Source organism: Pezoporus occidentalis, unplaced genomic scaffold (assembly GCF_034315485.1).
Source record: "Pezoporus occidentalis ecotype Australia unplaced genomic scaffold, CSIRO_AGI_Poc_V1 ctg87, whole genome shotgun sequence".
Classification (NCBI taxonomy): Eukaryota; Metazoa; Chordata; class Aves; order Psittaciformes; family Psittacidae; genus Pezoporus; species Pezoporus occidentalis.
In genome coordinates this window covers 871,713-883,702 of record NW_026916231.1, presented here as the reverse complement: position 1 = coordinate 883,702, position 11,990 = coordinate 871,713, and the positions used below count along the sequence as shown (strand labels likewise).

Below are 11,990 nucleotides of genomic sequence, written 5' to 3'. Positions count from 1 at the left end.
CTCTGCACTCAGCTTCTGCTTTGTAGAAGATACTGTATTGGAGAAATAAGTTCACATTTGCTCACTCTTTACCAGTACTTTCTTTTGCTGGTAATACTAAAGGAAAGGGAAAAGTCTCTCTTCTGAAGGTTTAATTGAAGCCTACTAATTTTAGCTTCTGCATCTAAACTGCCATTTTTATCTTAAGATACAAATTAGACTGTTTTCCTTTCAGGCTTGATGCAGCTGAATTTCCTTTAGCTAATGAGTAATCGGTGAGGGTCAAGCTTTGTTACTCAGGTTCAAATAAAGTTGAACAAAATGGGTGAGTGAATTAATGTGCGTTGAGTTTGCAGCAGGGCATTTAAGGTCTCTTCTCTGGTGTGCAGATTACAAAAATGACATGCAGAAAGGTTGTACTTATGTGGGGCTTTCCCTCAAGGGATATACTTTAACTAATCTCTTAATACAAACGAAACAGGGGTTATCAGAGTTGTTGATGTTCAAGTGGAAGCAGATTATGGCTTGTATTGTGATTCCTGTTTTCTTGTAATCCCTGGACCGATAGAAGAATGCCTGGTTCTGTTAGCAGATACAGCCAGGAAGGAGCTGAAGTACTGATTTCTCCCATTATCCCCAGCAGCAAATTATTGTAGTACATATTAGAAGGTCTCTTGGCTGTGTTCTGCCTTTCATTTGATGAAATCTGAGCTACTTGTTTGTGCTTGCAGCCGGCCTCTTGCCAGCACTGGCTCCCGTGACTCATCGAGTAGCCAGCATGCTTGCCGCGAAGAATCTCTGTTCTGTTCCCTTGCTGTGATGGAGTTTGGAGCTGCTGGGGAGTGCAGCACAGCCATGATGGCTCTGCTGTACAGTGACAGACAGCTGTACTGCACTGCATGGATCTGAGAATAGCCTTGAGCTCAATCAGGAGTAAGAAATCTGAACCTCAGAGTAGAGATTCATTGTGTTCTAATTTACTTTCTGTCTGATGTACTACCCGTGCCCAGAGTGAGAATCAAAACACTTCAACTGCATGTGGACGCATTTAGGATAAGAACTAACAGTGTAAAGTGATTGAATGAACAATGTAATAAGCTGCCAAGGAGCAGGAGGCAATTCAGGGTCACTTAATGCATCTGACTGCTGTTACATCTGCCTAAGTGGAATAAGCCTTCCTCTGGGGTGAGATTAGAATCATAGAATAGTTAGGATTGGAAAGGACCTTAAGATCACCTAGTTCCAACCCCCCTGCCATGGGCAGGGGAACCTCACACTAAACCATGTCACCCAAGGCTTCGTCCAACCTGGCCTTGAACACCACCAGGGACGAAGCATTCACAGCCCCTCTGGGCAACCCATTCCAGTGCCTCACCACCCTCACAGTAAAGAATTTCTTCCTTGTATCCAATCTAAACTTCTCCTGTTTAAGTTTTAACCCATTATCCTTTGTCCTATGACTACAGTCCCTAATGAAGAGTCTCTCCCCAGCATTGTTATAAGCCCCCTTCAGATACTGGAAGGCTGCTATGAGGTCTCCATGCAGCCTTCTCTTCTCCAGGCTGAACAGCTCCAACTTCCTCAGCCTGTCTTCATACCGGAGGTGCTCCAGTCCCCCAATCATCCTCATGGCCTCCTCTGGACTTGTTCCAACAGTTCCATGTCCTTTTTATGTTGAGGACACCAGAACTGCACACAATACTCCAGGTGAGGTCTCACAAGAGCAGAGTAGAGGGGCAGGATCACCTCCTTCGACCTGCTGATCATGCTCCTTTTGATGCAGCCCAGGATACGGTTGGCTTTCTGGGCTGCAAGTGCACACTGAAGCCGGCTCATGTTCATTTTCTCATTGACCAACACCCCCAAGTCCTTCTCCGCAGGGCTGCTCTGAATCTCTTCTCTGCCCAACCTGTAGCTGTGCCTGGGATTGCTCCAACCCAGGTGTAGGACCTTGCACTTGGCATGGTTAAACTTCATGAGGTTGCCATCAGCCCACCTCACAAGTGTGTCAAGGTCCCTCTGGATGGCATTCCTTCCCTCCAGCGTATCAACCGAACCACACAGCTTGGTGTCATTGGCAAACTTGCTGAGGACACACTCAATCCCACTGTCCATGTTGCTGAGAAAGATGTTAAACAAGACGGGTCCCAACGCCGATCCCTGAGGGATGCCACTTGTTACTGGTCTCCAGGCACAGAGGTGACACTGACTGGTCTGCAATTCCCTGGGTCATCCATTTTCCCCTTCTTGAAAATGGGGGTTATATTTCCCTTTTTCCAGTCATCAGGAGCTTCACCTGACTGCCATGATTTCTCAAATATGAGGGACAGGGTCTTAGCAACTTCATTCACCAGCTCCTTCAGGACCTGCGGATGGATTTCATCAGGGCCCATGGGCTTGTGCATGTTCAGGTTCTTAAGATTGTCTCGAACCAGATCCTCTCCTGCAGTGGGCCCAAGGTCTTCATTCTCACAGTCAATTGTACAGTTATAAAACTTGCAGTTACTTGTATCTAGTATTGTAAGAAATTATGTCTCAGTTTAATTTCTGCAAGCATGAAAAGCTACCAGATAACAGCAACAGCAAAGCGTAAGGTGGTGCAAAGAGACCTGACCCATCCGCCCTCTTCAGAGTCAGTCTCAGTTACACGGAGGGTAACTGGATTACATCTAAAAGAGACCTTTAGGAATCCTTTTACACAAGATGATACCCCCAGCCTAAGTAGTGTTTAGGCAGAAAGCAAGAGCTTGTTTTATTCAGATGTTCAGATGGGGCATAATGTTAATGAGTTCAAGGGCTTAAATCTTGTTATCAGATTTTCAGGAGTGTCTGTTGACCTTCCTTAGGTAGGTTTTTTTTGCTGAGGAAGGGTAGATATGGTCAGTTCTATTACAGTTGTGGGTGTTTCCTAGAAATTCATTTTAGCTTCTGACTAGACTTCCTATTTAGATTTTTCTGTCCCAAAGCTATTGCCTGTGTGCAAATTCAGTTGTAGTCTGTGCTATAGTAAGAGTTGGGGCTTTGCTGGCTGTTGTTTATAGAGTCTGGTAAAGTGCTGTTGAGCACTTCTAACCAGTGAGGTTGTAATGGGTTTGCATAATATCAGCGATCTTGAAGAAAGCTGTCTAGCAGTGAAGGAGAGGGACCTGCTTGATCTGCTTGCAGTCAGTTCCTTTTACCTGTTTGCCCTGGTCCAGGTCTGTGGTGTCTCTTCAGAATGCCAGCTCCACAGTGAGCTTGGCCACCTGCTTCCATATGTAGGAGTGTACAGGTAAAGTAATTTCCTTCCTTCCCCATCTGGCTTGCTTCATACTTGCTTTGTCAGGGTATTACCCTGGAAGATGAGATATTAACTGAGGGCTGAGCCTCTGCCTCCTGCCTGACAGGGATGATGTGAGCATTGTTGCAGTGTCACAATGGGTTGTGGGATGTGTACTCTGTGCTGGGAATAAGGAAGACAGCAGAATTAACTGCTGTGCTGAGAAAACAAACACGTTAGTAAATTAACGTCGTGTGGAAAGGAAGATCTGGCCTCTCAGCCTGTTGTTAGCACATGCAGTGCTGTGGAGTTTCCTGCCAGATGCAGAAGGCAAGGCAAGGAGCTTCAGTGAGAATGGGCTTTGGAGGACCTGTGGTCTGCTCTGAGGTTTTCTTCTGAAGCTGAAGTTACTATAAAAAAAACCCAAAACAGACTACCAAAGAGAGAGTGTAGCAGTATTACTTGTGTGCATCTGACCTATATTATATAACTTGGCATTTTGAGTACAGGAGTCTTAAAATTTGGAAGGACCAGCCTGGCTTTTAAACAAGGTAGTTGTGCAATGTTTTTAACAGCACTGAAACAGAAGCATGCAACAAGAATGAGCATGAAAAAGCCCATTTTGAAAACAATTCTTTTCAGGTTTCCCTGTCACCCTTTGTTTCAAAAATTTGGGAAGGAAAAAGAGGTACTGCTGTCGCTGGTCAGTGTGTACAAATTAATGCTGAGAAGAGCAAAGTGTGGTCCTTAGTAGCAGCAAACCCCAAGGCTCCTTTGGTGTAGTTTGGAGATGGCTAACTTCCTGGCATGCTGCCCAAAAACCATACATGGGGAAGGAACGTTGCCTCGTCTGACACGCCCCATGCCTGTCATCCTTGAATGGGGTGCCCAGTGCTCTTGGCTGCTCTATGACAGCTTTTCAGCAGTGCTGGGAGCCCTCTTGCTGCCTGACTGTGCCTCTGCAAACCCCACCTGAGCGGCCCAAGTAGCTGGGAGGTGGTGAAGGGGTGCAGGGAGGATCACCCTGGGGTACGAATGGGCTCGGGTGAAGTTTGCAGTTGGTTAGCAAAGTACAGAGACTGCTCGTAGTGGCAAGCTTCGGCATGTCTGGTGCGTGTCACCTGGCTTCGGTCAGGGAGGTGGGGCTCGGCCCAATACCTGGTGCTGAGGATGCTGCCTCAGAAGCTTTATCTGCAGTTTCTGTCTTGGATCCAGTGCTCTTTGGCAGTACCTGTGTTGAGAGGCTGTTTCATTTGTGTCAGGAGAGCCTCAGTGGTGCGTGCAGTTGTCCTCATGCTTTGGAAGCGTTGATGCCTAGCGTGCAGGTGACTAGTGCCTGAGGCCAGCTTCTGCCGCTGCTGGTTTTGTGGCTGATGCTGTTCATTGCAGCATGTGGCAACCTCAGCAGAGCTGAAAGGGAGCTTGCTGGCCCATAGAATGTATATAATGCAGTTGCCTGCAGTGGCAAGGGACCAGCAGTGCAATACAAGGTTCCCTCTGCTCGTCTGTCCTGTGGGCTGTCAGACCAGTCATGTGAGGCCAGCACTGACCTGACTCCTTGGCTGTAGAAAAATCTGTGAGCTCTTCTCCTAGACATGCTGTACTTGTGTAAACTGGAGAGGAAGGAAGGCAGACAGTGCCTGCCCTCCTGTTGTGTGAAGTCATAGGCTGGCTGGTTCTGGCAGGACCATTGGAGGTCATCCTATCCAACCCCCCTGCTCAAGTAAGACCACCTAGAGCTGCTTGCCCAGGACTATGTCCAGGTGGCTTTTGAATATTTCCAAGGATGGAGGCTCCACAGCCTCTCTGGGCAACCTGAGCCAGTGCGCGGCACCCTCACAGTTAAAATGCGTTCCCTGATGTTCAGAGGGAGCCTCCTGTGTTTCAGCATGTGCCCGTTGCCTCTGGTCTTGGCACTGGGCATCACACAAGAGATTCTGGCTCCATTCTCTTTGTACCTTCCCTTCAGGTGCACCACACATTGATGAGGCCCCCCTCAAGCCTGTCAGTCTCTCCTTGCAGGAGAGATGCTGCAGTCCCTTAATCATCCTTGTGGCCCTTCACTGCCTCTCTCCTGTATGTCCGTGTTTTTCTTGTACTGGGAAGCCCAGAAGTGGATGCAGTACTCCAGGTGTGGCATTACCAGTGCTGAATATAGGAGAAGGGTCACCTGCTAGCAATAGTGTCCCTCATGCAGCTAGGGATATTGTTAACCTTTGCTGCGAGGTCATATTTCTGCCTCATGTAATGGATCATGAAGAGCTGCTTTATGTCTATAAACTGCTGGTAACTTGAGTCTTTATTTCAGTTTTGTTGGTCTCCCCCTGTTGTTGCATTCCCCTTTCTCCTAAAAAGAAACAAGAAAGAAAGAGAAAGTTTTATTTGTTATAGTTCTGGGAAGATTTTCACTCAGGTTTTTCACAGAGATGTTATCTCCCCCCACTGCCATCCCTTTGCTCTGCCATGCATTCTTACCCATACTGTGTTTCTTTCTAGGTGGGAGACTATTATCCAACCTTTGAAATACTCTTATGTTTTCTAGCAGAAGTGCTGACATCGATTCAGTTTGGCCTTGCCAGCATAGTGCAAATGATTTGATTTGCTCCAGCCTGGAGTTCATGCACCAAACATCTTGGCGTGGCCTGCTGCATTCGGGATGGTTGTGTCCCAGATGACACATGGTTTCTGATGTGTCATGCCCCACCTGTGGGTCTTCCTATGACTAAAATAGCACATCTGTGGGTCTTAGTACCATGACAGCTTGTGGTAGTGGGAAGAGGACTTCCCTCACCTGAATGTGTTTGTCCTTAATGCCTAAAGCAGTTTAATGCGGGCAGCCTAGTGCAGTAACCATAACCCTCCAGGCCTGGCTTCCCACCACCCAGAAGCTGTGAGGAGGATTTGGTGCTCAGAGCAAGGAGCCACTACTCAAGCCAGGATGGGCATTGTCTCAGCATTGAGCACTCTGTCCTGGAGAGGATAAGTGTTGTGGTGCAGGGTGCCGCATCACCCCGCTTGCGGGCAGGGAGGCCAGAGAGCAGGAGCCGCTCTTCTCCTGTGGGGCTGTACCACCCTGGCTGCTGCAGACACGGCCCTGCATCCCTGCTCAGATAAGGGCTCCTTTGTTGCTTCACTGTGTGTAAATGCCCAGACCTGCCTTCTCTAGCAAGTTGGGAAGAGAAAAGGGCAGATACAGTAGAAGGGGAGATGAGTCACAAAACAACTGGTTCAGGGCAGTTGGGAGAAGGTGAGGGCAGGGTTTGGAGTTGTTGGTTTGCTTCTTGCCTTGTGGATCCCTTTCTCCACGGTGTGCAGTTTCCTTCTCTTGTCCATCAGAGACCTGGTGACCAGGTCCAACCTCCCATTTCTCACAGGAGCAGTACTTCACCTGTCTATCTCAGGTGCAGGGAGGGCAGGGCTGGGGGTCTGGGTGCAAGTCCATGCCCCTCATAGTGTACTTGTGCACTGGGAGTGCCCTCAACACTGGTGTAGCTCCAGGAAAGTTACACCAGGCTCCTCTTCATGTCAGGCCTCCATTGTACAGAGTGCATGACCCATACAACACTGCTACCTGGACATTAAGAGCTGCATTTCATGGGTATCGAGTATTGGGGAGTGAGCTTAAAGTGAACTCCTGTTAGTGATCAAGCAACTGGGGCTGTCTTTATGCATGGAGAAGTCAAAGCAGAATTAGATGCATGTTTTGCATGTAATGGCACGGGGGTACCTAAACCAAGTGCTGCAGATGGGATTTTCCTCTTGTACTTTGTGTAACTGCTTGTTCTTGGAGTTGCAGAGACCGTGGGGGGAAGGAGAGGGTTTCCCAGGCTGTGCTGGCTGCTAGTGGCTGTCACGGCTTTGTTAGCAGGGGGATGCGAGGTGCAGCTTACGCTCTGCAAAGCTTTAAATGGTCTAAATCCCCCCTGCATCAGAGCCCCCTGCCCCCAACCACATCTGCCTGGTTCAGCTGCGTGGCAGTGGCTGTGTCCCTGGGCTGAGCATGGGCCATTTCCAAGGACATGGCTGGGATCAAGTGGAGCCTTGTTCACACTGCAATGTGCAATGCAGCCTTCAAGGAACTTCTTCAGTGCCTTCAGAAACACTCCCTCAGACCTTTAAGTCCCCTGCTCTGCCCAGATTCATTCACCTTATTGAAGATGCCATTGATCTCCCTTTCACTTGCACACACTGCAGTTCCCTGTGCATTGGCTTGGCCCTGTCAATAACTTAAGCTGTGCTTAATAGGTTTCTAATGCAGCCTGTCTTAAGAACAAGGAGGGGTAGAAGAGGCTGCAGAAGCTGCTGTGGTCAGTGGCTGGGCTATGGCCATTTTCTGTCCTCTCCTTGTGCTGAGGCAGGGCTCTGCAATGCCTCTGCTTCCGTGTGCTCTGCTGAGGTGGAGGCATGAAACTCCTTGCATCTGTGAGGGAGGGAAGCTCTTCCAACCCAGGGAGCATCCACAGCTAAGGGAGTGCTTGCTGCTTATGTGAAAGCGGAGGCTGCTTCCCAAGGGGCTCCCAAAGGAGCACCTGTGAAGGAAACAGCTGTTCTCCCTAGCATGCTGCAGTGGAAAGCAGGGAAGGTAGAGGGGAAGGAAAAAGGAGCCACTTCCGGCTGTTTGCCTGTCAGCTGAGGGCAAGGAAAACTTCAGGTTTTAGATGCTGCCAGTTGCTTTTGCAACACAGTTCTTAATGGAATAAAGTCAAAACCCTTTAAGGGAATCCTTATCCTTGTGAGATCAACAGCAAATGTGACTGAATACAGCAAATGTACAGCTACTGCTACCACAGATGTACAATTTACTTGAAACCCATGAATATGAGCTCCCCCCTCCCCCCCCCCCAAAATGCTTGGGGGCAAGCGGCTGTCAGTTGTTACCTGTCCCAGAGCAAATGCCAGGCTGTTAGTGAGACTCAGCTGTGTTACTCCACCAGAGTAAGAGTCAGAGGCACAGTCACAGCAGTCACTAATGTTTGGTGGGCAGTGTAAGCAAAGAAGTGTGGGGTTACTTTTAGGTTACTTCCTCTGTCTCAAGTTTCAACTTTTCACAGACAAGGAGCTTTAAGACTTTGTTCCCATCTTGGATTTGCTGCTTGCAACAAAGCACTGCTCCAAATTGAGCACCAGCCGTGTGCCATTTGCAGGTCTGGATTGCTCACTTTTACAGGTGAAAAATTTCCTCCCTTGGATGTTGTCCTGGGTTCAGCAGTAGCAATCATGTTTTTCCTTTGTGTTAACTGGTGCAGTGCTGTGAATGCCTATAAAGTAACTATGGTCCTATAAAGTGGTCCTATAAAGTGTGACCCTATAAAGTGGTCCCAAAGTACCTTGCAGAATGCGCTGGGTATTGTTTTCTCTGGTTTGGAGCACTGCTGAAGTTGTGACTTACAGAATGTGACCTTATCACACTCTATGAACACCAGAAAGGAGGATGTACTGAGCTAGGGGTCAGTCTCTTTCACCAAGGAACAAGTTACAGGACGAGGTAAAATCCTCAAGTTGTGCCAGGGGAGGTTTAGATTGAATATTAGCAAGACTTTCTTCACTGAGAGGGTGGTCAGGCATTGGAACAGGCTGCCCAGGGCAATGCTGGAATCATTGTCCCTGGAAGTGTTCAGAAACCATGTAGATGAGGCTGTGACATGGTTTAGTGGTGGACTTGATGATCTTAAAGGTCTTTTCCAATCTAGGTGATTCTGTATTCTAGAATATGGTCCTGGTGAGCCCTGGTGGTTTGCAGAAATGGGTGGATGTTGTTTCTGGCTGGTCTTCCCAGGGATATTCTACGCTGGGGCTGGCACCCACTTCTGCAGGATCCACAAACGCAAAAGAGAACGTGTCTCCTCTCTTCCCTCTGTTTTGGGATGGAGCTTTGTGACAAAGTATCTCTAGAGTTTTTCTTTACACTAAATCTGTATGAATGTGGCCTTTCCATTTGGTGGTAAAGGACACAGGAGATGGAACCCATCCATCCTGGCCAGACACAGCTTGGGCAGCCCATGCCCACATGCCAGTGTGCCGGGTTGGAGGGCAGAGCCAAAAGGTGAACAGGAGAGGAGCCAGACTTTGGCAGGCATCAGGCTGTTCACTATCCATCACATTACCACAGTATGCTGGGAGCAGCTGCCTCACCTAGTTCTTGTAAAGTACAAAACTGGCAGTTTCTTACTTATCTGATGAGCTGAGGGAAGTGCTAAGTGAGCAACCTTTTCCCCTGCAGGCTGTGTGTGGGGGTTATTTTTTTTAAAAGGGAAAGAAGAAAGATTTGAAGATACGTGATCTGCAGTCTAGCTCTGAGCTGGTGGAATGTTTACTTTGTTGTATGTGTAGTTATTAAAAGCCTTATCATGAAGGAAATCAGGAGGCTCATGATTCAAACAAAGTAGGCACCTAGATGTGGAGAACATCACAGGGAGACCGTGCTGCATGCAGAGAAACCTACTCATTGTCATGACCTCGCTTACGCTGTGCTTTCTGTGGCACAAAGGGCATCATCGTGCAGTGTCACCGTATCCTCCTGGGTCTTTCTGTGTTGAACCCTTCATCTGTGCTGGTACCCATGTAGCTGACAGGTAGTGCCAGGGCCACTGTTTGCAATGTGAAGTTGTTGCCATGTAGGACAAGGGAGATGCTGCATGCATTTCTGAAATGCTGTAACTGCCCATAGCAAGAGTTTTGCAGAACTGCTGTAAACAGGCAGCTGTGTGAGTCAGGAGAGATTGCTTTCTCTCCTGATGCCTGCTGCAAGCTGGCTTCATTTGTCAGCCTGTTCTACCATGAGGGTGATGGCAAGATCTTTATTTGCTATCTCAGCCTTCATAGAGCTTCCACAGGCTTCAGGGCTTCTAATTTATTTTCTTTCCTTATCAAACACTGTTAAACATGGTGACAGATTCAAAAGCTGTTCCGGCACGTGTCTGTGCGGTGTAGGAGAGAAGGGATGCTTTCCTCAGAAGTCCTGGCTGAAACTGTACCTCTGAGTGTTGGAACATGAAGTGGATGAGAAACCAAAAATGAGGAGAGACCTTGGAGAAGGCAAGAGTTTGTCTGGAGGCTGTCCATATGGAAACCCACAGCAGCAAACTTGTGCATTCATGTTTGGGTAGCAGCACATTGCTGTGTTCCCTATATAGAGCCAGGCTGTGTGCCTGTGTGCAGGCAGGCAGGACGATGTTGTAACCTTCCCTGGTGACAGGGCAGCATGCTGCTTGCAGTTGTGAGGAGCGAATGGCACCTAGTCATTGTACGAGGTAACTATAGACCTGTCAGCCTCACCTCCATCCCTGGGAAAGTGATGGAACACCTTATCCTTGGTGCCATCTTAAGGCATATCAAGGATAAGAGGGTTATGAGGGGCAGCCAACATGGCTTCATCAAGGGGAAGTCATGCTTGACAGATCTCTTAGCCTTTTATGAGGAAATAACACGGTGGATGGATGATGGCAGAGCGGTGGATGTGGTCTACCTTGACTTCAGCAAAGCATTAGACACAGTCTCCCACAGCATCCTCACAGCTAAATTGAGGAAGCGTGGTCTGGATGATCAGGTAGTGAGGTGGACTGCAAACTGGCTGAAGGAGAGAAGCCAGAGAGTTGTAGTCTATGGGGCGGAGTCTAGTTGGAGGCCTGTAACTAGTGGAGTGCCTCAAGGGTCAGTACTGGGACCAGTATTATTTAATATATTCATCAACGATTTAGATGAGGGAATTGAGTGTACTATCAGCAAGTTTGCTGATGACACTGAGCTGGGAGGAGTGGCTGACACGCCAGAAGGCTGTACTGCCATCCAGCTAGACCTGGACAGGCTGGAGAGTTGGGCAGGGAATAACTGGATGAAATATAACAAGGGAAAGTGTAGAGTCCTGCATGTGGGCAGGAACAACCCCAGGTTCCAGTATAGGTTGGGGAACGACCTGTTAGAGAGCAGTGTAGGGGAGAGGGACCTGGGGGTCCCAGTGGATGACAGGATGACCATGAGCCAACACTGTGCCCTTGTGGCCAAGAAGGCCAGTGGCATCCTGGGGTGTATTAGAAGGGCAGTGGTTAGTAGGTCGAGAGAGGTTCTCCTTCCCCTCTACTCTGCCCTGGTGAGACCCCATCTGGAATATTGTGTCCAGTTCTGGGCCCCTCAGTTCAAGAAGGACAGGGAGCTGCTGGAGAGAGTCTAGCGCAGGGCAACTAAGATGATTAAGGGAGTGGAGCATCTCCCTTATGAGGAAAGACTGAGGGAGCTGGGTCTCTATAGTTTGGAGAAGAGGAGACTGAGGGGTGACCTTATTAGTGTATATAAATACATAAAGGGGGAGTGTCACGAGGATGGAGCCAGGCTCTACTCAGTGGCAAACAATGACAGGACAAGGGGTAATGGGTACAAACTGGAACACAAGAGGTTCCACTTAAACTTGAGAAAAAACTTCTTCTCAGTGAGGGTGATGGAGCACTGGAACAGGCTGCCCAGGGAGGTTGTGGAGTCTCCTTCCCTGGAGACATTCAAAACCCGCCTGGACACATTCCTGTGTAACATTATCTAGGTGTTCCTGCTCCGGCAGGGGGATTGGACTAGATGATCTTTCGAGGTCCCTTCCAATCTCTAGCATACTGTGATACTGTGATACTGTGAGGCCATCGTCTGCACTGCTGAGCAGCTGTGTTGAGGGGTGATGGTTTTCCCTTGCAATGCTTCAAAAAGGGAGGTGAGGACAGGCAGGAGGGGCTGCAAAGGGAAAAAAAGGGAGAGAAGGGCTTGGAAGTGA

General features: G+C 48.6%; 1 protein-coding gene across 1 annotated transcript in view; it reads right to left on the bottom strand.

The window, feature by feature from the left end:
• Window positions 1–11,990, bottom strand: part of CCNE2 (cyclin E2) — a 340,944-nt gene that overhangs the window by 112,781 nt on the left and 216,173 nt on the right. The window lies entirely within an intron of this gene.